This window comes from Chiloscyllium plagiosum, unplaced genomic scaffold (assembly GCF_037043375.1).
Source record: "Chiloscyllium plagiosum isolate Xiang-an unplaced genomic scaffold, Cpla_swu_hap1 HiC_scaffold_14, whole genome shotgun sequence".
NCBI classification, from domain to species: Eukaryota; Metazoa; Chordata; class Chondrichthyes; order Orectolobiformes; family Hemiscylliidae; genus Chiloscyllium; species Chiloscyllium plagiosum.
The window spans coordinates 23,077,440-23,104,966 of record NW_028270152.1 but is presented as its reverse complement, the minus strand read 5'-3'; the positions used below and the strand labels follow the sequence as shown (position 1 = coordinate 23,104,966).

The window sequence follows — 27,527 nt, the reverse complement described above, 5'->3', positions numbered from 1 at the left end:
GGAGATTACAGAGAGTTAGGCAGGAATTTAAAAAGGAGGTCCTTGAGAGTAGTAATATCTGGATTACTCCTAGTGCTATGAGGGAGAAAGGGCAGGGATAGGAGGATAGAGCAGATGAATGCATGGCTGAGGAGCTGGTGTATGGGAGAAGGATTCACATTTTTGGATCATTGGAATCCCTTTTGAGGTAGAAGTGACCTGTATAAGAAGGACGGATTGCACCTAAATTGGAAGGGGACTAATATACTGGCAAGGAGATTTGCTAGATCTGCTCGGAAGGATTTAAACTAGTAATGTGGAGGGTTGGGACCCAGGGAGATAGTGAGGAAAGAGATCAATCTGAGACTGGTACAGTTGAGAACAGAAGCGAGTCAAACAGGGCAGGCAGGAACAAAGCAGAGAACAAGATAGGAACACATAAATCTAACTGCATTTAGTTCAATGCAAAGGACCTAACGGGGAAGGCAGATGAACTCACGACATGGTTAGGAACATGGGACTGGGATATCATAGCAATTACAGAAACATGGCTCAGGGATGGGCAGGACTGGCAGCTTAATGTTCCAGGATACAAATGTTGCAGGAAGGATAGAAAGGGTGGCAAGAGAGGAGGGGAAGTGGCATTTTTGATAAGGGATAGCATTACACTGTACTGAGGGATGATATTCCTGGAAATCCATCCAGGGAAATTATTTGGATGAAATTGAGAAATCAGAAAAGGATGATCACCTTATTGGGATTGTATTATAGACCCCTAATCGTCAGAGAGAAATTGAGAAACAAATTGTAAGGAGGTCTCAGTTATTTGTAAGAATAATAGAGTGGTTATGGTAGGGGATTTTAACTTTCCAGACATAGTCTTGGACTGCCATAGTGTTAAGGGTTTAGATGGAGAGGAATTTGTTAAGTGTGTACAAGACAATTTTCTGATTCAGTATGTGGATGTACTCACTAGAGAAGGTGCAAAACTTGACCTACTCTTGGGAAATAAGGCAGGGCAGGTGACTGTGGTGTCAGTGGGGGAGCACTTTGGGGCCAGTGACCATAATTCTATTAGTTTTAAAATAGTGATGGAAAAAGATAGACCAGATGTAAAAGTTGAAGTTCTAAATTGGAGAGATGGCAATTTTGATGGTATTAGGCAAGAACTTTCAAAAGCTGATTGGGGGCAGGTGTTCGCAGGTAAAGTGACAGCTGGAAAATGGGAAGCCTTCAGAAATGAGATAATGAGAGTCGTGCAAAAGTATATTCCTGTTAGGGTGAAAGGGAAGGCTGGTAGGTATAGGGAATGATGGATGACTAAAGAAATTGAGGGTTTGGTTAAGAAAAAGAAGGAAGCATATGTCTGGTATAGACAGGATAGATCGAGTGAATCCTTAGAAGAGTATAAAGGAAGTAGGAGTACACTTAAGAGGGAAATCAGGAGGGCAAAAAGGGGACATGAGATAGCCTTGGCAAATAGAGTTAAGGAGAATCCAAAGGTTTTTTACAAATACATGAAGGATAAAAGGGTAACTAGGGAGAGAATAGGGCCCCTCACAAGATCAGCAAGGCGGCCTTTGTGTGGAGCCGCAAGAGATGGGACAGATACTAAATGATATTTTGCATCAGTATTTACTGTGCAAAAAAACATGGAAGATATAGAATGTAGGGAAATAGATGGTGACATCTTGAAAAGTGTCCATATTACAGAGGAGGAAGTGCTGGATGTCTTGAAATGCATAAAAGTGGATAAGTCCCCAGGACCTGATCAGGTGTACCCTAGAACTCTGTGGGAAGCTAGGGAAGTGATTGCTGAGCCTCTTACTGAGTTATTTGTATCATTGATAGTCACAGGTGAGGTGCCAGAAGACTGGAGGTTGGCTAATGTGGTGCCACTGTTTAAGAAAGGTGGTAAGGACAAGCCAGGGTACCATAGACCAGTGAGCCTGACATCGGTGGTGGGAAAGTTGTTGGAGGGAATCCCTCAGGATGTGATCTATACGGACTTCAGTAAGGTGTTCGGCAAGTTCCCCATGGCAGACTGGTGAGTAAGATTTGATCTCATGGAATACAGGGAGAACTAGACATTTGGATACAGAACTGGCTCAAAGGGAGAAGACAGAGAGTGGTGGATTGTTTTTCAGACTGGAGGCCTGTGACTAGTGGAGTGCCACAAGGATGGGTGCTGGGTCCACTGCTTTTCATCATTTATATAAATGATTTGAATGTGAGCATAAGAGGTATAGTTAGTAAGTTTGCTGATGACATCAAAATTGGAGGTGTAGTGGACAGCGAAGAAGGTTACCTCAGATTACAACGGGATCTTGATCAGATGGACTAATGGGCTGAGAAGTGGCAGATGGAGTTTAATTTAGATGAAGAGCAGTGCTGCATTTTGGGAAAGCAAATCTTAGCAGGACTTATACACTTAATGGTAAGGTCCTAGGGATTGTTGCTGAGCAAAGAAACCTTGGAGTGCAGGTTCATAGCTCCTTGAAAGTGGAGTCGCAGGTAGATAGGATAGTGAAAGAGGCGTTTGGTATGCTTTCCTTTATTGGTCAGAGTATTGAGTACAGGAGTTGGGAGGTCATGTTGCGGCTGTACAGGACATTGGTTAGGCCACTGTTGGAATATTGCATGCAATTCTGGTCTTCCTATTGGAAAGATGTTGTGAAACTTGAAAGGGTTCAGAAAAGATTTACAAGGATGTTGCCAGGGTTGGAAGATTTGAGCTACAGGGAGAGGTTGAATAGGATGGGGCTGTTTTCCCTGGAGCATCAGAGGCTGAGGGGTGACCTTATAGAGGTTTACAAAATCATGTGGGGCATGGATAGGATAAATAGACAAGGTCTTTTCCTTGGGATGGGTGAGTCCAGAACTAGAGGGCATAGGTTTAGGGTGAGAGGGGAAAGATATAAAAGAGACCTAAGGGGCTACCTTTTTCAAGCAGAGTGTGGTATGTATATGGCATGAGCTGCCAGAGAAGTGGTGGAGTCTGGTATAATTGCAACATTTCAATATATGAATAGGAAGGGTTTGGAGGGATATGGGCTGGGTGCTGGCAGATGGGACTAGATTGGGTTAGGATATCTGGTCGGCATGGACGAGTTGGACTGAAGGTTCTGTTTCCGTGCTGTACATCTCTATGACTCTATGACTCTATGTGTCTAGGTCCAACCAACACCTTTGATGGAAAGCTAACAACTTGATACTGACTCAATACAGAGTGCCAATAGCCAGGACTGCAGTAATCATCCTTCTCAGGAAGAGCAATGGACTTCCGTGCAGACATTGAAACTGACAATGACCGTGCTGAAATTAACAAAGGCTGCGCTGGAACTGACAATGACTACACTGAAACTATTAATGTTACTGCAATGTTTACCATAAACAAACCATGTTACAAAGACAATAACATCATCACTGACCTATTATTACAAAACGTATGAAAGTCTCTCGACACGTGCTCCAGGTTGAGAGAAGAATTGCAGCTGACCACTGTACTGTTGGTGTCTTTCTCTCCCCAGAGCTCTAGTATTTCCTTGTACTCTGTGTGTTGAACCCCGACTCTGAATCTGAGGCTGGTGATTCTCTCCACAATTCAAATGAGGCACAATGAGCCATTAATAGCAGCAGAATTGTACTCCAGCATAATCTGTAACCTTATGGCCTCACATATTCCCTATTTAACCATTATCACCTGGAGGGCATGACAGGAGCAGCACCAGGCATACCTGAAAATGAGGTGCCAATCTGGTGAAGCCGCCAAACAGGACAACTTGCATGCCAAACAGCATAAGCAGCAAGTGATAGAGCTAAGTGATCCCACAACCAATGCATCAAATCTAAGCTCTGCAGTCCTGCTACATCCAGTCGTGAATGGTGGTGGATAATTAAACAACTCCCTGGCGGAGGAGGCTCCACAATTATCCCCATCCTCAATGATGGAAGAGCCTGGCACATCAGTGCAAAAGATAATGCTGAAACTTTCATAACAATCTTCAGCCAGTCGTGCCATGTGGATGATCCATCTCGGCCTGCTCACTGGTCCCCACATCACAGATACCAATCTTCAACCAATTTGATTTACTCCACATAACATCAAGAAATGGTTGGAGGCACTGGATACTTCAAAGGCTATGGCCCCGACAACATTCTGGCAATAATACTGAAGACTTGTGCTCCAGAACTTGCTGCTCCCCTAACCAAGTTGTTCTAGTATAGTTAAGACACTGACATCTACCCGACAATGTGGAAAATTGCCCAATTTATATCATCTCTTTTACACTGATACTCTCCTACATGGCTGTTTTGTACGTAAAAAGCAGGACAAATCCATCCGGGCCAATTACCGCCCCATCAGTCTACTCTTGATCGTCACTAAAGTGATGGTAGGTGCGATCAACAGTGCTCTCAAGCAGCACCTGCTCAGCAATAACCTGCTCAGTGACGCTCAGTTTGGGCTCCACCAGAGCCACTGAGCTCCTGACCTTAATACGACCTTGGTTCAAACATGGACAAAAGAGCTGAGTTCCAGAGGTGAGGTGAGAGTGACAGTTCTTGACATCAAGACTACATTTAACCGAGTGTGACGTCACTGAGCCCAAGCAAAATTGGAATCAGTTAGGGGGCTTTGGGGGGAAGCTCTCCAGTGGTTCGAGTCATATCTGACACATAGGAAGATGGTCATCTCAGATCCAGGCTATCTCTGCAGGTATTCCTCAGAATAGTGTTTTAGGTCTAACCACTGTCCCTTACCATCACTGAATTCCTCCACTGTCAACATCCTGGGAGTTATCATTGATCAGACATAAATGGACTCCCCACATAAATGCAGTGGCTACAGAAGCAGGTCAGAGGCTAGGAATACTGTGAAGGTAAATCACCTACTGGCTCCCCAAAGCCTGTCCACCATCCATAAGGCACAAGTTAGAAGTATGATGGAATGCTCCCCACTTACATGGATGAGTGCAGCTCCAACGCTCCAAAAGCTTGACACCATCCAGTACTTTCCAAATACACAGTATTTTTCATTGTAGATTCAAATGATTAAGTTGGGCACATCAAGCTCTCACAAACAGCAATTATATAATTGACTGGATGGTCTATTTTGGTGCTAGCTTAAGGAGAAACTGCCAAATAGGCTATAGGAATTTTAAGCTGAAAATGTGTTGCTGGAAAAGCGCAGCAGGTCAGGCAGCATCCAAGGAGCAGGAGAATCGACGTTTCGGGCATAAGCCCTTCTTCAGGATTCCTTTTCCAGCAACACATTTTCAGCTCTGATCTCCAGCATCTGCAGTCCTCACTTTGTCCTATAGGAATTTTTACCTTGATGTGTAAGGACTTGGTTTGCATCTCATTCAAACTTCCAACACTGGCGCAATATCTCAGCACTGCATTAAGATGACAGCATACATTACTCGAGTAAGAACTGAGCACACATCCTTCTAAGTGAGAAGCAAGTGTCCAGGGACTTAGCCACAACTAACACTCCGAATTCTGAACATTGCCTATGGGTACAAACACCTAGATTGGGTGTTGTTTTAAATTCATTCACGGGATGAAAGCGTCACTGGCTATGCCAGTATTTTATTGCCCAGAGGGCCATTGAGAGTCAACCACATTGCTGTAGGTCTGGAGTCACACATAGGTCAGACCAGGTATGGATGGCAGTTTCCCTTCCCTAAAGGGCATTAGTGAACCCAATGGATTTTTCCCAACACTCGACAACGGATTCATAATTAGACTCTTAATTCCAGTCTTGTTGTTTATTGAATTCAAATTCCACCATCTGCCATAGCAGGATTTGAACCTAGGTCCCGAACATTAGCAGAATCTCTGGATTAACACTCCAGCAAGAAAGCAGTAAACCATTGTCTCCTTGGCGGGATGGGGGAAAGGTGGGAATGATTTTTACAAATTTGTTGAAGTCCGAACATCTGAGGCTATTACTACCTGGAATCAGACAGTTCAAGTGAAATTCCACTGAAATCCATTAATTGTGGTAATGTATATCTAGCCATACCAAAGTGATGTAGAGTCTGGATCAGGTCTCCTACTTGTAAATCAATTTATATGAAGCATACCTGGTAATCAGACTAAGGACACCGATGGTGGTAGATACAGGTGACAGTGAGAGATGTAGCAGGAAGATTTCAAAGAAAGCTGTGGTAGCAAAACAGCCATGAAGGAGAGTACCAGTGTAAAAGAGCTGACATAATTCAAGCTGCCAGGACTAAACAAACATAATCGATTAAAGCACCATCTGTCTTTTGTGTGGATCTCACAAAACCTAAATCTATACTATCCTTTCAACCTATCATGCTCGTATTACAGAAATATTAGGACTGAACAACATTTGCTTTGCTATAATAATAAAGTAAACTTTAATCACACTCTCTTCCACATCTCCTGGCAACAATGTCATTTGATCTCACAATACTTCCAATAATAGATGAATCATGCTGATAAGCTTCACTGGCTGAGTTTAGTAGTTTACACATGTAGAAACTAAATATATGATATCTGTACAATATAGTAAATGCACAAAATAATCATTGTTATACAGAGATTATTGAATAAAATCTTTGCTCAGTCATTCTCCAACTTTGCCATTCATCCCTCTTCAAGCCATACATTGTAACATTCTTGTTAGTCTCAGGATTAATTTTCTCTTTATCTAATGAGACCAGGAAGATTAACTACATTATTATTTATTCTGCTATCAGATTAAATTTGTTCAGTTACAGCATGTCTTATTCTTTCCCACTTTGTTACAGTACAGCAAGCATTTTACATTAATTTCAGAAGCATTAATATAAAACCTCCTGTTTTCATCCACGTGCCTCTAAATTTTTTTGTAATTTAATAAAGTTCTCTTCATATCAGACTTCACCTGATTGTTTGATTTATTTGTTTTGTACAATTCATTGTTCCCTCCCCATGAAAATCAATGATGACTGCACATTTCCTGAATTGCTGTTATTTGACTACTGTCTTATATTTTGACTGTTGCAGCATGTTGCTGGAGGTGTCAGAATCAATTGAAGTACTCAATCACTTAGTAAGCTGCCTATAATCAATGATAGTTACTTAACGTCATTTGTTTATAAATTCAAACGCCCATAGACATGTATATCAGTTCTACTGCTGCACACTGACATTGTATAACAAAGAAGGTTTGATGGCCATCTCAATCTTTAAGCAATCCAAATTATACAGACATCTGCATTTTCTAACATGGATATGTAGATGTTGCTGACAGTGACTCTGCACGTTTAAAAACTCTTTCATGGGATGTGGGGTTCATGAGCAAGGCTAGAGTTTGCTACCCATCCCCAACTGCCCTTGAACTGAGTGACTTGCCTGGCTGTTTTAAAGGGTAGTTGATATTCAACCACACAGCCATGGGACTGGAGCCAGATAGAGACCAATTCAGGTAAGGATGACAAATTTCCTTCTCTAACAGATCTGTGAATGAGTGGAAGGATGAGTGGACCAAATGGCTTTTTTTTTAAAATAACAATTCATCTTAATTTGTTATGTTCACCATCTCTGAGACTAACCTTATATTCCAGATTTATTCATTTAATTAATTAAATTTAAATGCCATCAATGCCTCAGTAGGATTTCAACGTGTGTTGCGCAGAGCATTAACCTGATTACTAGCCCACTGATGTTATAACTACGCCATCACCTCTTGAGGGTTTTTCGTTGACTTACTCCAGATGGAAATTGTGGAAGTGAATGGAATTGATGAATATTTACATTTGTAAGCTTGATGTGCTGCACCTGAACCGGAATGGATCCAATATCCTTGCTGGGGAGTTTGCCCATGCTGTTGGGGAGGTTTTAAACTAGCTTGGCAGGGGAATGGGGCACAGAGTAGGTCACATCAGATACAGAAGGAATATTAGGACAGTCTGGTAGACAGAGAAAACTTGGACATGATAAGGCACGTGGGAGGTCCAGAAAGTGAAATTGTATCTATTTTAATGCAAGGCGCTTGACTGATTAGGCGAATGAACTTAGAACATTGATCAGCATGTGGAAATATGATATAGTTACAATCACTGAGAAATCAGAAGGGCCACAAAATAACTTTGGCAGATGGGTCTAATGAAAGCACCATGTTAAGAGTAAAAGGATTACTGGGGAAAGAATTGCTGGGGTCTATTAGAGACAAAGGGGCAACCCATGTGTGCAGCCTGAGGACGTGAGTGAAATCTTTTAATAAATACTTCTATCAAAAACTTTTTCAAATCTTTTACAAAACAACTGTGTATAAAAAACAGTACCAAATATAAAAAGATAGAGGTAGTATAACAATGTCATATCACAATACTATTAATAATAAATTACATACTATTCTACCAGAGCAAACATATCTACTTAAACTAACTACAATCAAATTAAATGAATACTAAATTAAGCTGAATTCAAATTAACTTAAATTAAATTATATCACACTACTTTATTCTATTTAACTCATCACACCTCCACTGAAGATCCCATTCCTGGGAGCACCAGTCATTGTGCCCGTATATTTTTCCCCCAGCTTCCACCTCTCAGGGCCCCTTAGGCGCCCAAACTGATTCCCACGGCTGTATCACAGCCCTAAGTAATATTGTGATAAGTCTGAGTCAGTATAATTTAGAAAGGGCTGCCACATCTTGTAAAACTTCTCTGTTTTGTGGTGCACCATATTTGTGAGGTAGTCTTGGGGGAGATGCTCCATCACCAGTCTGCGCCACCCCATAAGACCTGGGGGTTTTCCAACATCCAATTCATTAACATGTTCTTCCTCGCACAGTGGATAAAAATGTTACACAATCTCTTCCCGTATTCCCCTAGAGAGGGCAAGATTGGCAACCCAGAAGAAGAAATACTGGGTCCACCTTGACTTTAATTCCCAGGATTTCCTTCAGCTCCCTTACTATGGCATTCCAGTATCTCTGGATCTTACAACATGACCAGTAGCTGTGTGTGAGAGTGGCTGTATTAATTTTACACTTGGGACACCCTGGAGACGCTCCTCTCTTGAACTTAGCTAGCCTTTCTGGCGCCATATGAGTCCTGTGTAAAATCTTCAATTGCATGGCCTGCACTTTGTTACATATTGAAATTTTCCTTACATTTTCCCATATATCTTCCCATACCTCCAATGAGATATCCTCTCCTGCCTCTTGATTCCACGTCCTACAGAGTCTCTCCATGTCCCCTGAGGCACCTTCCTTCTGTAAATGATGCAAAGTACTAACTGAAAGAGCATCCATACACTGGAGCAATCTTTTCTCCACATCTGACTTGTAAAACTGAGCCAGGAGCGTGGTCTTCCTCTGTATATAACCCCTTATCTGAATGTACTAGAAAAGGTCCCTATTAGACAATCCATATTTCTAACTTAGCTGGCTAAATGACATCAAGACCTCCCCCTAATAAATCTCCCAGACAAGAGATTCCCTTATTCTCTATAACTTAAAGCCAGAGTCCATTGCCCCAGGTTTAAATGCTTGGACTCCCACCAAACGGGATGGGACCATTCCCCACAGCAGATTCACCGCCAAGGATTAGCCTTTGATCGCTGAGGACACTTAGCCCCTGCCCATTGGCCACTGAAGACAATTCGCCACCACAAATAAGTCGTATATTTTGAAGCACTCGCAGATGTTTTGCCTCAAGAACTACAAACAATACTAGATTGGTTTGAATTTAATTATATTGGACTCTACAATAAACGTGGCACTAGCCGAAGAGTACCTTTGTTTCCCCATGATAGGTTGTCAGTCTATGAGACAGCAATAAACGATGAAGATCGCACAAATAATCATGCTGAAGCCGTTCATCGGAGAATTGCTTTTGTACTCTGAGCTCACCACCCAACGATATGGAAATTTATTGGAATGTTAATGAAAGTGCAAAAGGGGCGAGATTTATATATGGAACAGCTGATAGCGGGTTACCCACCACAAATAAAGCTAAAAAAAATCGAGCCGCAAACAATAGAATAAAAAAAATTGCTCTTGAATACAGTGAAAGAGATTGTTTGGAATATCTTAGATAAATAGCGCATAACTAACAAATGAACTGAAATTTCATTGTTTAGTATTAATGTGAGATTTTACTGCCATTATGAAGATTTAAAAAATATATTTCCTTTTTCTGGTTAAAGTTTGTAACTCATTTTTATATATAAATCAATAAAATGATATTTATTTTACTTTTTTTATCAATATGTAGTATATATTTGTATAAATAAAGGGGACTGAGAAGTATGAAAGAACAGGCGGGATGGAAAACAATCAATACATATATACATGGCGAATAGTCTGCAGAGGTCAAAGGACCCCAGTGGAGAAACGCTGCTGGAGAACTGGCAATGGCTAATCATCGGTGGCGAATCTGCCGTGGCGAATCGTCACCAATCTCCCATCAACGGGGTAAGTGGCGAAGTCCTAAACCAACTGCCCTCGTCTTGTCTCATTATCCTCCGCGTTTTCTCTATATTTAAAACGATTGGACTCTTACACTGCTTGGTCACAGATTTCATCTTACTCATAAATAATAGATTAACTAGGGGACACCTTGACTGCGAGGCTTCAACATCAAACCAAATCGACTCCGAATCCTCCCGTACCCAGTCACCAACATATGCTAACAGGGGGCTTATTTGATATGTCTTCAAGTCCAGAAGGTCCACCCCTCCCTCACCCTGCGGGAGCTGCAATGTGGTAAATTTAATTAGGGGGCGCCTGCGACACCAAATAAAAGAACCTAGCCAACCATTGAGCCTCTGTAATATTCCATAGCAACAACAGGAGCACTCTCATGGGGTACAACAGGCAAGGAAGAACATTCATTTTGATCAGGGCTATTCGGCCTAAACATGATAACGGTATCCCTCCCACCGCTGCAAATCCTGCTTTATCCTCTCCAGCAGTTGTACACAGTTACCTTTATACAGCTGGTGGAAGGCAGGGGTAATAAAAATTCCCAAATACCAAAAGCCTTTTGATGACCATCTAAACAGGAACAGCATTCCATCCTTCAGATCAGGCACCTCCACTAATCCCCCCACCGGCATGGCTTCCGATTTTCTGAAGTTGATCCTGTAGCCCGAAAAACTGCCAAATAAATTAATTTTTTGAATCAATCGTAGAACGTACTACTCTGGATTGGCCAAGAACAAAAGGATATAATCAGCGTACAGGGTGATCTTATGCTCCCCCATTTCCACCCCTTGATGCCACTATTTCAGGATCCATCCTGATAGCCTCAGCTAACGGCTCAATTGCCAAGATAAATAGCAGCAGTGAAAAGGGACACCCCTGTTGACTACCCCTCCCAATATCAAAGTTATCCAACTTAGTGCCGTTTGTGATGACTGCTGCCTTAGGATCATAGAACATAGAACATAGAACACTACAGCGCAGTACAGGCCCTTCGGCCCTTGACGTTGCGCCGCCCTGTCATACTAATCTGAAACCCATCCCACTTACACTATTCCATGTACGTCCATATGCCTGTCCAATGACGACTTAAATGCACTTAAACTTGGCGAATCTACTACTGTTGCAGGCAAAGCATTCCACCCTTACTACTCTCTGAGTAAAGAAACTACCTCTGACATCTGTCTTATACCTATCTCCCCTCACTTTAAAGTTGTGTCCCCTCGTGTTTGCCATCCCCATACTTGGAAAAAGGCTTTCCCTGTCCACCCTATCTAACCCTCTGATTATCTTGTATGTCTCTATTAAGTCACCTCTCAACCTTCTCTCTAACGAGAACAGCCTCAAGGCCCTCAGCCTTTCCTTGTAAGACATTCTTTCCATACCAGGCAACATCCTAGTAAATCTCCTCTGCACCCTATCCAAAGCTTCCACATCTTTCTTATAATGCGGTGACCATAACTGTACACAATACTCCAAGTGTGGCCGTACCAGAGCTTTGTACAGCTGCAGCATAACCTCCTGGTTCCGGAACTCAATCCCTCTATTAATAGAGGTCAAAACACTGTATGCCTTCTTAACAACCCTGTCAATCTGGGTGGCAACTTTCAGGGATCTGTGTACATGGACACCGAGATTTCTCTGCTCATCTGCACTCCCAAGAATCTTACCATTAGCCCAGTATTTTTTATTCTTATTACTCTGTCCAAAGTGTATCACCTCACACTTGTCCACATTAAATTCCATTTGCCACCTCTCAGCCCAGCTCTGCATCCTATCTATGTCTCTCTGCAACCTACTACATCCTTCGTCGCTATCCACAACTCCACCGACCTTTGTGTCATCCGCAAATTTACTGACCCACCCTTCTAAGCCCTCATCCAGGTCATTTATAAAAATGACGAACAGCAGTGGACCCAACATCAACCCTTGTGGTACGCCGCTAGTAACTGGACACCAAGATGAACATGTTCCATCAACTACAACCCTCTGTTTTCTTTCAGCAAGCCAATTACTGATCCAAACTGCTATGTCTCCTACAATCCCATTCCTCCGCATTTTGTATAATAGCCTACTGTGGGGAACCTTATCGAACGCCTTGCTGAAATCCATATACACCACATCAACCGGTTTACTCTCATCCACTTGTTTGGTCACTTTGTCAAAAAACTCAATAAGATTCGTTAGGCATGACCTACCCTTCACAAAACCGTGCTGACTGTCTCTGATCAGATTATTATTTTCTAGATGGTTATAAATCCTATCTCTTATAACCTTTTCCAACACTTTACCAACAACTGAAGTGAGACTCACTGGTCTGTAATTACCAGGGTTGTCTCTACTACCCTTTTTGAACAAGAGAACCACATTTGCTATCCTCCAGTCCTCAGGCACTATTCCTGTAGACATTGATGATTTGAAGATCAATGCCAAAGGCTCGGCAACCTTGCTTCCCAGAGGATCCTAGGATAGATCCCATCCGGCCCAGGGGACCTGTCTATTTTCACATTCTGCAGTATATCTAAGGCCTCTTCCTTGTGAACCTCAATTTCTTCTAGTCTAGATGCAAATATCTCTGTATCTTCCTTGCCAACATTTTCATTTTCTATAGTGAACACTGTCGAAAAATATTTATTTAGTGCTTCCCCTATCTCCTCTGACTCCACACACAACTTCCCACTATTATCCTTGATTGGCCCTAATTTAACTCTCATCATTCTTTTATTCCTGACATACCTATGGAAAGCCTTAGGGTTATCCCTGATCCTATCCGCCAATAACTACTCATGTCTCCTCCTGGCTCTTCTGAGCTCTCTTTTTAGGTCTTTCCTGACTTCCTTGTAACCCTCAAGCGCCCTAACTGAGTTTTCACGTTTTGTCCTAGCATAAGCCTTCTTCTTCTTCTTGACCAGCGATTCCACTTCCTTAGTAAACCACGGCTCACGCATTCTACATCTTCCTCCCTGCCTGACAGGTACATACTTATCTTGGACACACAGGAGCTTTTCCTTGAATAAGCTCCACATTTTTAATGTGCTCATCCCCTGCAGTTTCGTTCCCCATTCTACGCTTCCTAAATCTTTCCTAATTGTGCCGTAATTTCCCTTCCCCCAGCTGTAACTCTTGCTCGGTGGAGTACACCTATCCCCTTCAATCACTAAACCTGACAGAATTGTGATCGCTGTCTCCAAAGTGCTCACCTACTTCCAAATCTAACACCTGGCCAGGCTCGTTACCCAGTACTAAATCTAAAGTGACTTCGCCCCTTGTAGGCCTGTCTACATACTGTGTCAGGAAGCCCTCCTGCACACACTGGACAAAAGCTGACCCATCTATAGTACTCATACTGTAGTGATCCCCGTCAATATTTGGATAGTTGAAGTTCCCCATAACAACTACCCTGCCTCTCTCACTCCTATCGAGAATCATCTTTGCTATTCTTTTCTCTACATCTCTGGGACTATTCGGAGGCCAATAGAAAACTCCCAGCATGGTGACTTCTCCTTTCCTGTTTCTAACCTCAGCCCATACTACCTCAGTTAACGAGTCCTCAAACATCCTTTCTACAACTGTAATATTGTCCCTGATCAACAATGCCACACCTCCCCCTCTTTTACCATCTTCTCTGTTCTTACTGAAACATCTGAATCCCGGAACCTGCAACAGCCATCCCTGTCCCTGTTCTATCCATGTCTCCGTAATGGCCACAGGTACCAACCCACGCTGCCAGTTTACCCGCTTTATTTCGGATGCTCCTTGCGTTGAAGTACACACACTTCAAACCAGGTTCTCGCTTGCCAGTGTCAAATACTTGATTTGGGAACTCCCTACTCTCATCCTCTTCTGTACCTGTCCTACAATTTTGGTTCCCACCCCCCTGCTGTATTAATTTAAATCCACCTTATAGCTTTATCGAATTTCCCACCCAGGATATTGGTACCCCTCTGCTTTAGATGAAGACCATCCTGCTTGTAGAGGTCCCACCTACCCCAGAAAGAGCCCCAATTATCCAAAAACCCAAACCCCTCCCTCCTGCACCATCCCTGTAGCCAACTCCTTTCTCTCCCTATTTCTCATCTCACTAGCACGTGGCACGGGCAGCAAACCAGAGAAAACAACTCTGTTTGTCCTAGCTCTAAGCTTCTATCCTAGCTCCCTGAATTTCTGCCTCAAGTCCCCATCTCTCTTCCGACCTATGTCGTTGGTGCCAATGTGGACCACGACTTGGGGCTGCTTTCTGTCCCCCTGAAGGATCCCAAAAACACAGTCAGAGACATCACGGACCCTGACACCCAAGAGGCAACACACCAACTGTGAGTCTCTCTCGTCCCCACAGAACCTCCTATCTGTCCCCCTAACTATTGAGTCCCCAATGACTACTGCTCTGCTCCTCTTCCCCCTTCCCTTCTGAGCAGCAGGTGCCCCACTGCAATAAAACCACCCATCTGGAAAAGGTCCCCCCCACACCAAAGCTCTCTAGGACCCCAAACAGGTATGACCATCCTATCCGGTCAAATGCCTTTTCTGTGTGTAGGGAGACCACCAAACCCGGCATCAATCTTTGCTGGCATACCTGCACTGTGTTCAGTACCCTCCTGATATTGTTGGAGAAGCTATGGCCCTTAACAAAACCCTTCTGATCTTGTACAACATGGGGCAATACCTTTACCAACCTCCGAGCCAGCACCATTGACAGAATTTTAAAGCCTATATTCAACACGAAATTGGTCTGTATGAAACACATTCTTTGGGTCTTTCCCCTTCTTTAAAAAGAGGGAGATATTGGCCTCCCTAAGAGAGAGTGGCAGACAATCCTGTGCATATGAATAGCTAAACATTCCCAAAAGTGGCTCCACCAACATATTTATAAATTCCTTAAAGAATTCACTTGGGAATCCATCTGGCCCCGGTGCTTTGCCACCCTGGAGATGCTCCATTGCTTCCTGCATTTCCTGTACCATCATAGGCACGTTCAACAGGGAAACCTGTTCTGTGTTTATACTGGGGAGGTCTAGGTTCTCAAAAAAGGACTGCATTCTCGCTGCATCATGTTCGCCGCCCTCCAATGAATATAATTCTGCAAAAATTATAAATTCCCTATATCTAACATTGATCTTCTTCAACTCACGGATAACCATGCCAGCCTTCTCTCTAACAGACATAATAGATTGGGAAGCATTTTTCTTTCTAGCCAGATATCTACCTGGCTTATCTCCAAACTCAAAATCTTTGTTTCGCGAAGGAGACCTCATTTTTTGTCACCTGTGTATACAATGAGTTGAGAGCCACCCGGAGGGCCGTAACCTGCTGCAGCTTGACCACAGAGAGCCTATTATAACATACTTCCTCAGCCATCTGCAGCCGGGTCTCTAGCATCCATTGCTGCTCCTCCCTCCGCTTCCTCCTAGTTGCTGAATACGAAATAATCAGGCCTCGTAAATATGCCTTAGTGGCCTCCCAAAGTATTGCTGGATTACTGGCCGTAGCAATGTTGATATCCCAGAAGGCCCTGAACTCTCTTGTAATGTACTCAATAAATTTGCTATCCCTTAACAGGAATGGTTCCATGTGCCAGCGCCGTTCATCTATTCCACCACCTTTGATTTTAACATCTAAATACACTGGCACATGGTCCGAGATAGTTATATTCCCAATTTTGCAAATCGATGTTTTACCCAAACAAACCGATGGCATAAAAAACATATCAATTTGCATGTGGCACTTGTGTGGGTCGGAGTAAAAAGTAAAGTCTCTTCCGTTAGGGTGGAGACGCCTCTACACATCCACAATATCCAACTCCTCACACAAATCCACCAACTGCTTATGTGCAGGAGTACCTGCCAGGCCCTTTGGCATCCTGTCTACCCCAGGGGTGAAATCTTAAATGAATACTCCTCATTTGTATTCACAGAGGAAAAAAGACATTGGATCCAGGGATTTCAGTTGGGGTGGTGAGGTTCTAGAATATGTTAAGATTAATGAGGAGGTAATAGATACTCAGGCGAGGTAAAGGTGCATAAATTCCCAGGGCCGATGAGATGTATCCCAGGCTGCTTTGGGAGGCAAGGCAGGAGATTGCTGGGGCGCTGGTGGAGATTTTTAATATTCCGCTAGCCACATGCGAAGTGCTAGCTGACTGGAGGCTAGCTAATGTGGTTCGTCTTGTTCAAGAAGGACAGATGGATAGACCAGGTAATTACAGACCAGTTAGTCTGACGTCAACGTGCGGGAAATTATTGGAAAATAATTCAGAGTGATTGAATCAATCAACACTTGGAAAGACAAGGATAGCTCAAATTTGTTAGAAGGAGATCTTGTCTGACTAATGTGATTGAATTTTTTGAAAAGTTGACTAAATATGTTGTTGACAGTCGCCTAGTTGATGTGGTTTTTTTAACTGATGCAGACTTCAGTAAGGTTGTTGACAAGGCCCAACATGGAAGGCAGGTCCAAAAGGTAAGAGCCCATAAGATCCAATTCAAGTTGGCAAACTGGATCCAAAAGTGGCTTTCAAATGGGAGGCAAAGGGAGGGATGCAATTGGAAGCCATTGGATGCAATTGGTCTAGTACCACAGGATCAGACCCTTACACTTTATTATGTACAGTAACAACTTAGATGTGATTGCAGAAAGTATAACTAGTAAGTTTGCAGATGACATGAAAATTAGTGGTGGTGTTGATTGTGAGCAGGATGATGTCAGGCTAGAGACTGATATTGATCAGCTGATAAATTGGGCAAAGCAATGGCAGATGGAATTTAATCCTGACTGTGATTTTTCAGAAGATTTGTAGCTCAGGTTGTGGATCAGGTTGTAAGTTTGCTCACTGAGCTGGTAGATTTGATGCCTAGCCACCCTGCCATATATTAAAGACATTTCGGAGATAACAATGAGACTTACTCCAGCCCCTAGACATCATGGTAGCCCACAAACCTTCCACCACACAAACAACTCCTGATGAAGTTAAAGGACCCCGTACCAACAACCACCAAAACGAATGTCCTGCAAGGACGGCAACAAACATTACATTGGACAAATGGACAGGAAAGTAGCCACCAGGATACACAAGCATCAAATAGTCACCAAAAGACATGACCAACTATCACTAATAGCCTTACACACTGATGAAAAGGGACACCAATTCAACTGGGACAATACATCCATCCTGGGACAGGCTAAACAAAGACACACATGGGAATTCCTAGAGGCCTGACATTCAAACCGGATCTCCATTAACAAACATATCGATTTGGACCCCATTTACCAACCTCTCAGAAAAAGAATTGGAAGTGATATCACCCTCCACAACAGACTAAGACAACTAAATAACACATGGGACAGAACGTTAGCTCTTCATCAGAGGCTCACTGATGATGTAACCTAGCATGATGACGAAACGTCTGAAAACAAGCCTACCAGCTCAGCGAACAAACTTATACCTTTAATCCTAATATGTGTGAGGTGATACATTTAGGGAGGTCCAATAAGGGACGGATTTGCACAGTAAATACTAAGTAGGTCCTTAGGAAGTACTGAGGAATAAATAGACGGTGGTCTACAAGTCCATAGATCCCTGAAGGTGTTGGCACAGGTAGACAGGATGGTGAAGAAGGTATGAGGGATGCTTGCCTTCATTATCCAGGGTGTAGAACATAGAAGCAAGGAAACCTGGCTACAACTTTATAAAACTTTATAAAACGCAACATATTGAGATCAGAAACAGGTGTTTTGCTAATCAATGGTATTTTCTGTTCTGGTTTCAAAACAAACTATAAAAAATTTAAAGTTTGCTTGAAAGTGATTCATACAAACCAGCCATTACAATCATTTGACTGAGGCTTTGGAGGTATTCAGCCAATGAAGTAGACCACTGTATTTTGTAGTAGGTAACTGGAATAATTTGTGTGTCAGGTCATAATAGGTTTTGATGGTTCATTTGTTCAGATCTAGCTGAGGTGAATATCTGGTCCACAAGTCCTTTGCATTAGCTTGGCTGTAATGTTCATTAGAATGAAAGGATTGCCAGATTCCAGGGTTTGCTTTACTCCTGGCAATTGTTGGAACTTTCTGGAAGCAGTCACCATGCTCATGATAGCATTAAAAACATCTGGCACAAATTGATTTACAAAAATACGAAGATGATATGACATATTAAAAAAATACTTAGGATGTCTCCTTGCCCTCTTGAGATTAAATGATCATTTATCTCATCTACTGCTAGTGGAATGTGGAACTTTTGTTTTAATAAAATAGTGACAGTACCTAGAGACCATTGTTATGAAGACGTGGGTGTAATTTTATTAGCTTTATTTATTTATTTACATTTTTATTTATTTACTTTTTATTAATAGTTTTTTTACTTTGCAGGCTAAACCGATCGTAATACTATTAACCTGGATCATGCGAGTAATGAAATTGATCTTCAAGAGATGCAATCTGCTTCAGCATCTGCCTTTTTGATCATGATTACTTACAGGAGATCTGCTTTAGGCAGCGATTTAGTCCCTTTGAACACGTCTGCTTTCTATCAAGCCCACAGAACAGCTTCACAGTTGAGCATGAGCAATGTTTCTCTTAAGTGTCACTATCTGTAAAATGTGCGCGTTGTAAATCGTGTAGTTTATCCATTAGGTATTCTGTTAGTGTAATTTAGCAAAGGAAAATATCCATGGACAGAATTTCAATGTAATGCTGGGTAGTGCTTAATGGGTGGGGTTACAACAAGCTTTCCTCGACTTGTCTTAGAGATGCTACAGACAACAAGACGCAAAACTGGTGATAAACTTAAATAAAACGGAATTCGCAAAAGCAGAGATTACGTTCTTGGTACATAACATCGGTCATGGAAAGTTGACCCCACGGAATGCAAAGACGAAGAACATCAAGGAATTTACACGACCAACCTTGAAGAAAGAGGTGCTTCACTTCGGAAGTTTGTTTCAAACCTCAGCAGTGTAGTGGCACCATTAACCAATTTGCTGAAGAAGAACACAAAGTTTCGGTGGGCAGAACCATGCCGGGAGGCATTCGACCATTTGAAATTGATATTAACCACCAAATCAGTTTTAGCTGCACCAAACTTTTCAAAGCCTTTTAAAGTTACCATCAATGCTAGTGACAGTGGAGTTGGAGCTGTACTCCTACAGGAAGATGAGGATTGGATTGAACTGCCAGTTGGTTACTTTTCAAAGAAGATCAAATCCACCAGATGAAATACTCTACAATCAAAAAGGAAACTATTGAGTTTGGTACTGGACTTACTACATTTTAATGTGTATGTCACGAACAATGTGTCGGAGACAGTTGTGTACGCTAACCACAGTCCGCTTACATTCTGGGAACGTTTTAAAGATAACAATATGAGGCTGTTTCATTGGAGTCTTATGTTCAGACTTTTAATTTAAAAATCGTACATAATGCGGGTCAGAAGAATGTAATCGCAGATGCGTATTACAGATTTAACTGATAGAGTTTAGATGAGATCTGTCTTTAGGTATATGGGAAGAAGTTAAGGTAAACTTATATTAAAGTTATCTGTATATTAGGGTAATGTGTTTAAAAAGTAGAGAAAAAATGAAGCCTTTTTTTGGTATGGTGGTTCATTTTTTTCTTAAGGGGGCAGGTATTATGAAGTTGTGGGTGTACTTTAAGAGAGTTAAAAGCAGCAGAACTACCGGACACAGCATCAAGTGTTCTCAATAAGGCAACAATGTAACACTGGGTCGAACAACTCAGCTAGCTCATTGCCTAGGGACAAAAACAAATTCGAATTCAGCCAATCAGTTTAAACTAAACCCCGAAAATACAAAACTCCAATCAAGTTTGAACTGAGTATATTGACAATCTTAAAAGCCAATGGCACAATCCGATGCTCTGGGGGAAAATTGAACAGTTGGGAAGAGAACTGCCAAGCCCAGCATGTAACAGACTGTAAGACCATAAGACCATAAGACATAGGAGTGGAAGTAAGGCCATTCGGCCCATCGAGTCCACTCCGCCATTCAATCATGGCTGATGCGCATTTCAGCTCCACTTACCAGCGTTCTCCCCGTAGCCCTTAATTCCTCTAGACAACAAGAATCTATCAATTTCAAGACTGCTTGAAAAAAAGCTCTCTTAACAGTACCTTTCTAATCACTTACCTGTGTTGCAGAAATCCCTAAGAAGAAGAAAAGAAGGCACAGGAAAATCCAAATAGAAGAACCGAATGCTGCCTGGTTTTGAGACAAGAATTGTTGTTTTGTAAATCTTAATTGGGAGTTTTATCGGACTAGTATTATAGAGGGAAGGTAAAAGATAGATTAGAGTAAGGACTTGTACATAGTTGTTAATTGATTATTCTTTGTTATACTTTAAGAAATAAAGTTGTTAATTTTTAATTTAAATAGTTCTTGGCCACTCAAAGTTTTACAGATTACTGCACAGGATAAATCATTTCTGTGTTGCTGGTTTTAAATTAAGCAGGAGGGTTTACCCCATGTCGTAACACAAGTCATAATCATGAAAAATAAGAATTGTATTTTAGTTTAAGAATATACTTGCAGCATAAAGGTACAGTTGAAGTGTAGTATACATGGACAAATTGGTATCAAGATTAAAAATTAAGTTAAAAACATGAAAACTCTTGATAATCAGCAGTGTGATGTTATACTCCCCAGTTGCCTGGATGAATGCAGCTCCAGTAAAATTTAAGAAGCTTGACACCATCCAGGACAAAGCAGCCTGTCTGAATGGCTCCACATCCGTTCTCTTAAACATTCATTTCCTCCTCTACCAATGTGAATCACCTTCAAAATGCATTGCAAAAGCTCACCAAGTCTCCTTCAACAGCACCTTTCAAACTCACAGTCTCTGCCACTTGGGCCAGGGTAATAGATATATGTTAACACTCACACATGCAAGTTCCTTCCAAGCCTGCAAACTATCCTGACTCAAAACTATATTACTGTTCATTCACTGTCATTGGGCCAAAATCTACTTCCTAATAGCACTGTGGGTATGTCAACATCCTGTGTACTGAGGTTCACAAAGATAACTACCACCTTCTCCAGAGCAATTGGGGGTGGGTAATAAACCCTGGTGCACTGCCCACATTCTGTGAAAGAATAAATGAAAGAAAAACTGACAAACAAATTCAACTGCAAAGGCAGAAAATTGCTGGAGAAACTTAGCAGGTCTGGCAGCATCTGTGGAGAAGAAACAGATAACATTTGGAATCTAACTCTCCCTCAGTTCCTGCCAGACCTGCTGAGTTTTTCCAGCATTTTCAGGGCTTGTTTCAGATTTCCAGCATTTTGCTTTTAAACCAGTTCAGCGTGTAGACTCTTAAAAAAAGGAACATGGGGGACTCAGCAAGATGGCGGCGATTCTGTAGAACTGCTGTGGACAGCTCTGCCTAACAGCCAAGGCATACCGGTGTTTTTTGCCATCCCTGGCCAACTTATGTGGTGGAAATATTAGTTTAAAACCTTACAGAACACATATTTGTTAATATTTGGGAGTGGAAAGGATGCCAAAGGGAAAAGGAATAAGCAAACAGCAGCAGGGAGGACACTCCCCTGTAGCACCTACCACACCAGAGACTGCAGCAGCAGCAGCCCCTCCTGAACCGCCCAGGGAACTGACAGACTCAGAGGAATTGGCTGCGGCAATGGAGAGACTGACCTTGAAAGTTGCAGCTGCGATTGAGGAGATCCGTGGGGAGATCCGTGCCCAGGTCCAACCTATCACATCCATGCTGCAGAAGCACGAGCAGGAAATTCAGGGCCTCGGGGAGAGGCTGGAGGAGGTGGAGGGTCAAACTCAGGCCTCGGAAGCTGCGATGGAGTCCTCATCCAGTCAGATCCAGAGCGAGAGGTGCTGGCCTTGCGAAACCATATCGACGACCTCGAAAATCGAGGTCGGAGGATAAATCTCTAAATTGTCGGGCTCCCTGAAGGTGAGGAAGGTGAGAAGCCAGTCAGCTTCTTTGAAAACTGGCTGCCGAAGTTTTTGGGCCTTCACGTCGAGTCCAGCAGGCTTCAGATTGAAAGGGCTTATCGGGTTACAGTGCACAGGCCAGGGCCGGTGCAGCGTCTTCGCCCAATCCGAGTCCACTTCCGATCATATAAGGACAAGCAAAAAGTCATAGAAGCTTCCAAGTCCCTGGGAAAAGATCCACAGGCGCTGCTGTAAAAGGGGTCAAAAATCATGTTTTTCCAGGATTTTTCAGCAGCTGTAATCCAAAAGAGGAAGTCCTTCGATGAAGTTAAAAAGAGGCTGAGGAACCTGGGCATCCATGAGATACCCTGCAGTACTTCGCTTCAGCCAGTTTATACATTTGATTCGGTGGATAAGGCTAAAACCTTTGTGGACAGTTTAAAATAGACGGATTGGCCTGAAGAATGTGGTTAATGTTTGTTCTCTTTTCTATTTTTCCCCATGTTTTCCCTTTTTTTTTATTCCTTTCCTTCTCCTAAATAACTTCCTTTTTGGAAAGAGGGGGAAAAGACTTTGGAATAAGTTGTTCCTTTTTTTTAATAACTGGGTGTTCTGATGAGAAATTTTGTGGATGTTCTTTGTTCCTCTCTCTCCTTTTTGTTTATTTGTTCTGTTTCTCTTTTAGTCACAAGTAGGTGTGTCATGAAGCCAGGGATGGGTGGAGTATTCATCCTGACTTTGTCTTTTGATTTAAGGATCATCTCCTTGTTTTTTTTTCTGGCCTAAGGCTGGGGCACAGTCCAGGTTTGAAGGAGCTGTGAAAGAGAGGATGGGTAGGGTGAGTGCCCCCTATGGGCAGGGGGAAGAGTCTTCCATTCAAGGTGCTATAGTTGATTTTCTTTGTAGTTTTTTGGTAGTAATAGTTGTTTCTAGTTGTGATAGAGTAGCTTTTGTATATATAGGTTTTTCAATTCTATGAGTCTTTATTTACTTATGCTCGGCGCTTTGTAAGCAGGGTTCTCCCTCAGAGGGGTTCAAGGGTGTCCGAAAGGGGATATGGCTAAGTGTCTTATTAAATGGTGCACCTGGAACATTAAGGGAATTCATTCGCCTATTAAAAGGAAAAAAATGCTTTCTAGCCTTAAGAGGGAAAGAGTTGATATCGCTTTGTTGCAGGAAACCCATCTTAATGATGGGAAACACCTGAAATTACAACAGGGGGGTTATGACAGGGTATTCTTTCCATCCTTTACTACTATAAGTAGGGGAGTGGCGGTACTTATCCAGAACAATCTTCCGTTCACATTATTAGAGCAGGTGAAAGATCAGGGCAGTTTGTGATACTTAAAGCCCTGATACATGGGGAGGAATATGGCATTTTAAATGTCTACTGTCCTCCAGCGCATCCCCTCAAATTTTTGATTAGTGCTTTCTATAAGTTGAGTGCTTTTGGAACACGGCACATTATTATAGGGGGGGATTTTAACTGTCTTTTGAATCCGACAGTGGACAGGATGCCTTTTGGGCCCCCAACTATTCCTTCGCAGGCCAAGCAGGTAGTTGACTTATGCGAGGAGTTGGGGCTGGTGGATATTTGGAGATGTCTTCACCCTACCGGCAGGGATTTCACCTTTCTTTCAAACCCACATAAATGTCACACAAGGATTGTCCTCTTTCTGGCTCCTTTGGCCCTTGTGGATTCAATTATGGGTTGTAAAATTGGGAATATAGCTATCTCTGATCATGCAGCAGTTTATTTGGAGGTTAAGGCCAAGAGTGAAGGGTTAGGTTTGCAGCACTGGCGTTTGGACCCTTTTCTCCTTAAGGATTCCAAATTTGTGGAATACTTTTTAGGGAGTTTCAGGAATTATTGACTATCAACTCAGGCACGGCTAGTAGTCTGTCTATGCTCTGAAAGACTGCGAAGGCCTTTGTGAGGGGATTAGCTATTTCCTATTTGGCTAGCCGGAAACGACAGAAGGAGGAACAGCAGCGTCTACTTGAGACGTGGTTGAAAGCCGCGGAGGCAGCACATTTTGCGCGGCCTTCGGTGACTAAGCTACAGAGGATCTCGGCCCTTCGGGCTGCCTTGAATTCAATACTGACACAAAACACAAAGAAAGATCTTGCTTTTGCTAGACAGAGGCTGTTTGAATATGGGGATAGGCCAGGGAAGTATTTAGCATACCTGACTAGGAAAAAGCGTGCTCCCCAATCCATTACTGCAATCAGATACAGCGCCGGGGTCCTTACATACGATGTTAAAAAGATTAATGAGGCTTTTCGGAGCTTTTACTCTGAATTGTATCAGTCTGAAGGTTGTGAAGACAGGAGGGCTAAAATGGAGTCCTCTTTTAAGAACCTGGACCTCCCAGGGGTAACCTTGGAACAGGCCTCTCTGCTTATTGCTCTCTTGACAGTACAGGAAATACGGGAGGCAGCTATGCAACTTCAGAGTGGGAAAGCCCCTGGCCCTGATGGTCTTCTGGGTGAGTTTTATAAGGAGTTTATAAGGATTCTATCAGGGCCGATGTTGGAGATGTACAATCACTCCTACATGCATGAACGCCTACCACCATCTTTGAGAGAAGCTAATATTCCCCTAATTCTTAAGAAGGGGAAGGTTCCTGAGGATCGTGCCTCATACAGGCCCATCTCTCTATTAAATTCAGATTTCAAGATTCTGACCAAGATCCTGGTGCTGAGATTGGAAAGGGTGTTGCCCCATATTATTAAAGAGGACCAGACAGGCTTTATAAGGGGCCGTAGGTCCTCTAATAATATTAGAAGGTTGCTGAATGTGGTCCAAGCTTGTCAGCAACGATTGCTTCAGGGGTTGGTGATTTCCTTAGATGCAGAGAAAGCATTTGACCGGGTGGAATGGCCGCATCTTTTTTATGGGAGAAAGTGAGGACTGCAGATGCTGGAGATCAGAGCTGAAAATGTGTTGCTGGAAAAGTGCAGCATGTCAGGCAGCATCCAAGGAGCAGGAGAATCGACGTTTCGGGCATGAGCCCTTCTTCAGGAATGAGGAGAATGTGCCAAGCAGGCTAAGATAAAAGGTAGGGAGGAGGAACTTGGGGGAGGGGGGTTGGAAATGCGATAGGTGGAAGGAGGTTAAGGTGAGGGTGATAGGCCAGAGTGGGGGTGGGAGCGGAGAGGTCAGGAAGAAGATTGCAGGTTAGGAAGGTGGTGCTGAGTTTGAGGGTTGGGACTGAGACAAGGTGGGTGGAGGGGTAATGAGAAAACTGGAGAAATCTGAGTTCATCCCTTATGGTTGGAGGGTTTCTAGGCGGAAGATGAGGCGCTCTTCCTCCAGCCATCGTGTTGCTATGGTCTGGCGATGGAGGAGTCCAAGGTCCTTGGTGGAGTGGGCGGGGGAGTTGAAGTGTTGAGCCACAGGGCAGTTGGGTTGGTTGGTCCGGGTGTCCCAGAGGTGTTCTCTGAAACGTTCCGCAAGTAGGTGGCCTGTCTCCCCAATATAGAGGAGGCCACATCAGGTGCAGCTTTCGTATCTTTTTTATGTCTTAGAACAGTTCGGGTTGGTTGGAATCTTTGCTCATTGGGTGGAGGCTTTATATCGCCACCCTCTGGCTGCGGTCATCACCAACGGGGTGAAGTCTGGGCATTTTACGATTGGTAGGGGTAGTTGGCAAGGCTGCCCCCTCTCACCGTTGTTGTATATGTTGGTGATAGAGCCACTGGCAGAGGCCATTCGTCAGAATGTCCACATAACCGCTCCGAAAGTGGGATCGAGGGAACACAAGATTACACTGTACACGGATGATGTCCTTCTGTTTTTATCAAACCCAATGACCTCCATACCCCATTTGATACAATGTATCAATTCATTTGGGGCTGTTTCAGGATATAAGATTAACTTTGCAAAATCGGAGGCTATGCCTTTGAGGAACCTTAAGGATGTGCCAAAAGTTGAAGGTGGCCCTAAGTTCCCTTTTAAGTGGTCACGGGCAGGGTTCCAGTACCTAGGCATTTTTATTACCCCCAAGTTTGATCTGTTATTTCGGACTAACTTTGCTCACTTGCTCGACAATATTAGGCGAGATCTCCAGAGATGGGAGGCTCTTCCAATTTCATGGCTGGGCCAAATATCTCTCATTAAGCTGAATGTTCTTCCTCATTTGCTTTATCCCATGTGTATGCTCCCTATAATGTTTCCCAGGTCAACGCTGTGGAAGCTTATGGGGTGGTTTGGTTCCTTTGTCTGGCATCGAGGGCGGCCCCTCATTAAACTTACTAAATTGCAGTTGCCTCAAGGAGGGGGAGGAGTTGATTTCCCAGACATCAGGAGGTATCAATTGAGTTCCCTGCTGTCCTTTGTCTGCGATTGGGTAGGTAACGATCCAAACTTAATATGACTGAATATTGAGGCCTCCCAGGCAAAGTGCCCTCTTATTAACCTATTGTTCATGGATAAGATGAGGACAGAATGGACCACTGCCGGAACCCCATTGTCATTAGTACAGTCAATGCATGGAGGGCGATATGTCAGAGTCAGGGTTGTTTATCCACAACTTTGCCACTTACACCTATAGTTGGCATGCCAGGGTTCCAACTAGAGATGATGGACTCAGGGTTCAAACTATGGGCAGCGAGAGGAGTTTCTAGTTTGGGAGACTTGTTTGAGGGAGAGGTCTTTTGAGCAACTGAGCCGCAAATACGGGTTGCCCAGCAGAGATCTTTTCCATGTTTTTCAGGTTAGGGATTTCATCCAGAAGCTTCTCACTGAGCCCTATAAGCCCGATACAGAGAGATTGTTGCTACGGTCCACAAGCACCCTTTCGGTTAGTGCCCTCTATCGTCTGCTGGGTGGCAGGGCCTGGCAGGATATTAACCGCTTATATGAGGTCTGGGAGCAAGAGCTGGGAGTGGAGATCTCTTCTGAAACATGGGAGAACATATGGGAGAATGCTCGAAAGATCTCAATCTGTATTAGGACATGTGCTACGCAGTTAAAAGTTCTGCACAGGGCTTATCTGGCACCAGACCATCTGGCGAAGTTTAAAAAAGGGGTATCTTCAGTGTGCCCCAAATGTAAAATAAGTGTAGGTACTCTGACCCATTGCTTATGGACATGCCACAGGCTCTGTGTTTACTGGAGCGCTGTGGCAGGAGAGATAGGGAGGGTATTGAGGACTGAAGTCAAAGTAGACCCGA

The 27,527-nt window shown here is 43.1% G+C and overlaps 1 long non-coding RNA gene across 1 annotated transcript in view; it reads right to left on the bottom strand.

Annotated features, from left to right (window-relative positions):
- Positions 1–20,694, bottom strand: part of LOC148147931 (uncharacterized) — a 33,955-nt gene extending 13,261 nt beyond the window's left edge. Inside the window, exon 1 of the long non-coding RNA XR_015759368.1 lies at positions 20,573–20,694. This is a non-coding gene — a long non-coding RNA (uncharacterized LOC148147931). The remainder of the gene's footprint in view (positions 1–20,572) is intronic.
- Between the last annotated feature and the right edge of the window lie 6,833 nt (positions 20,695–27,527).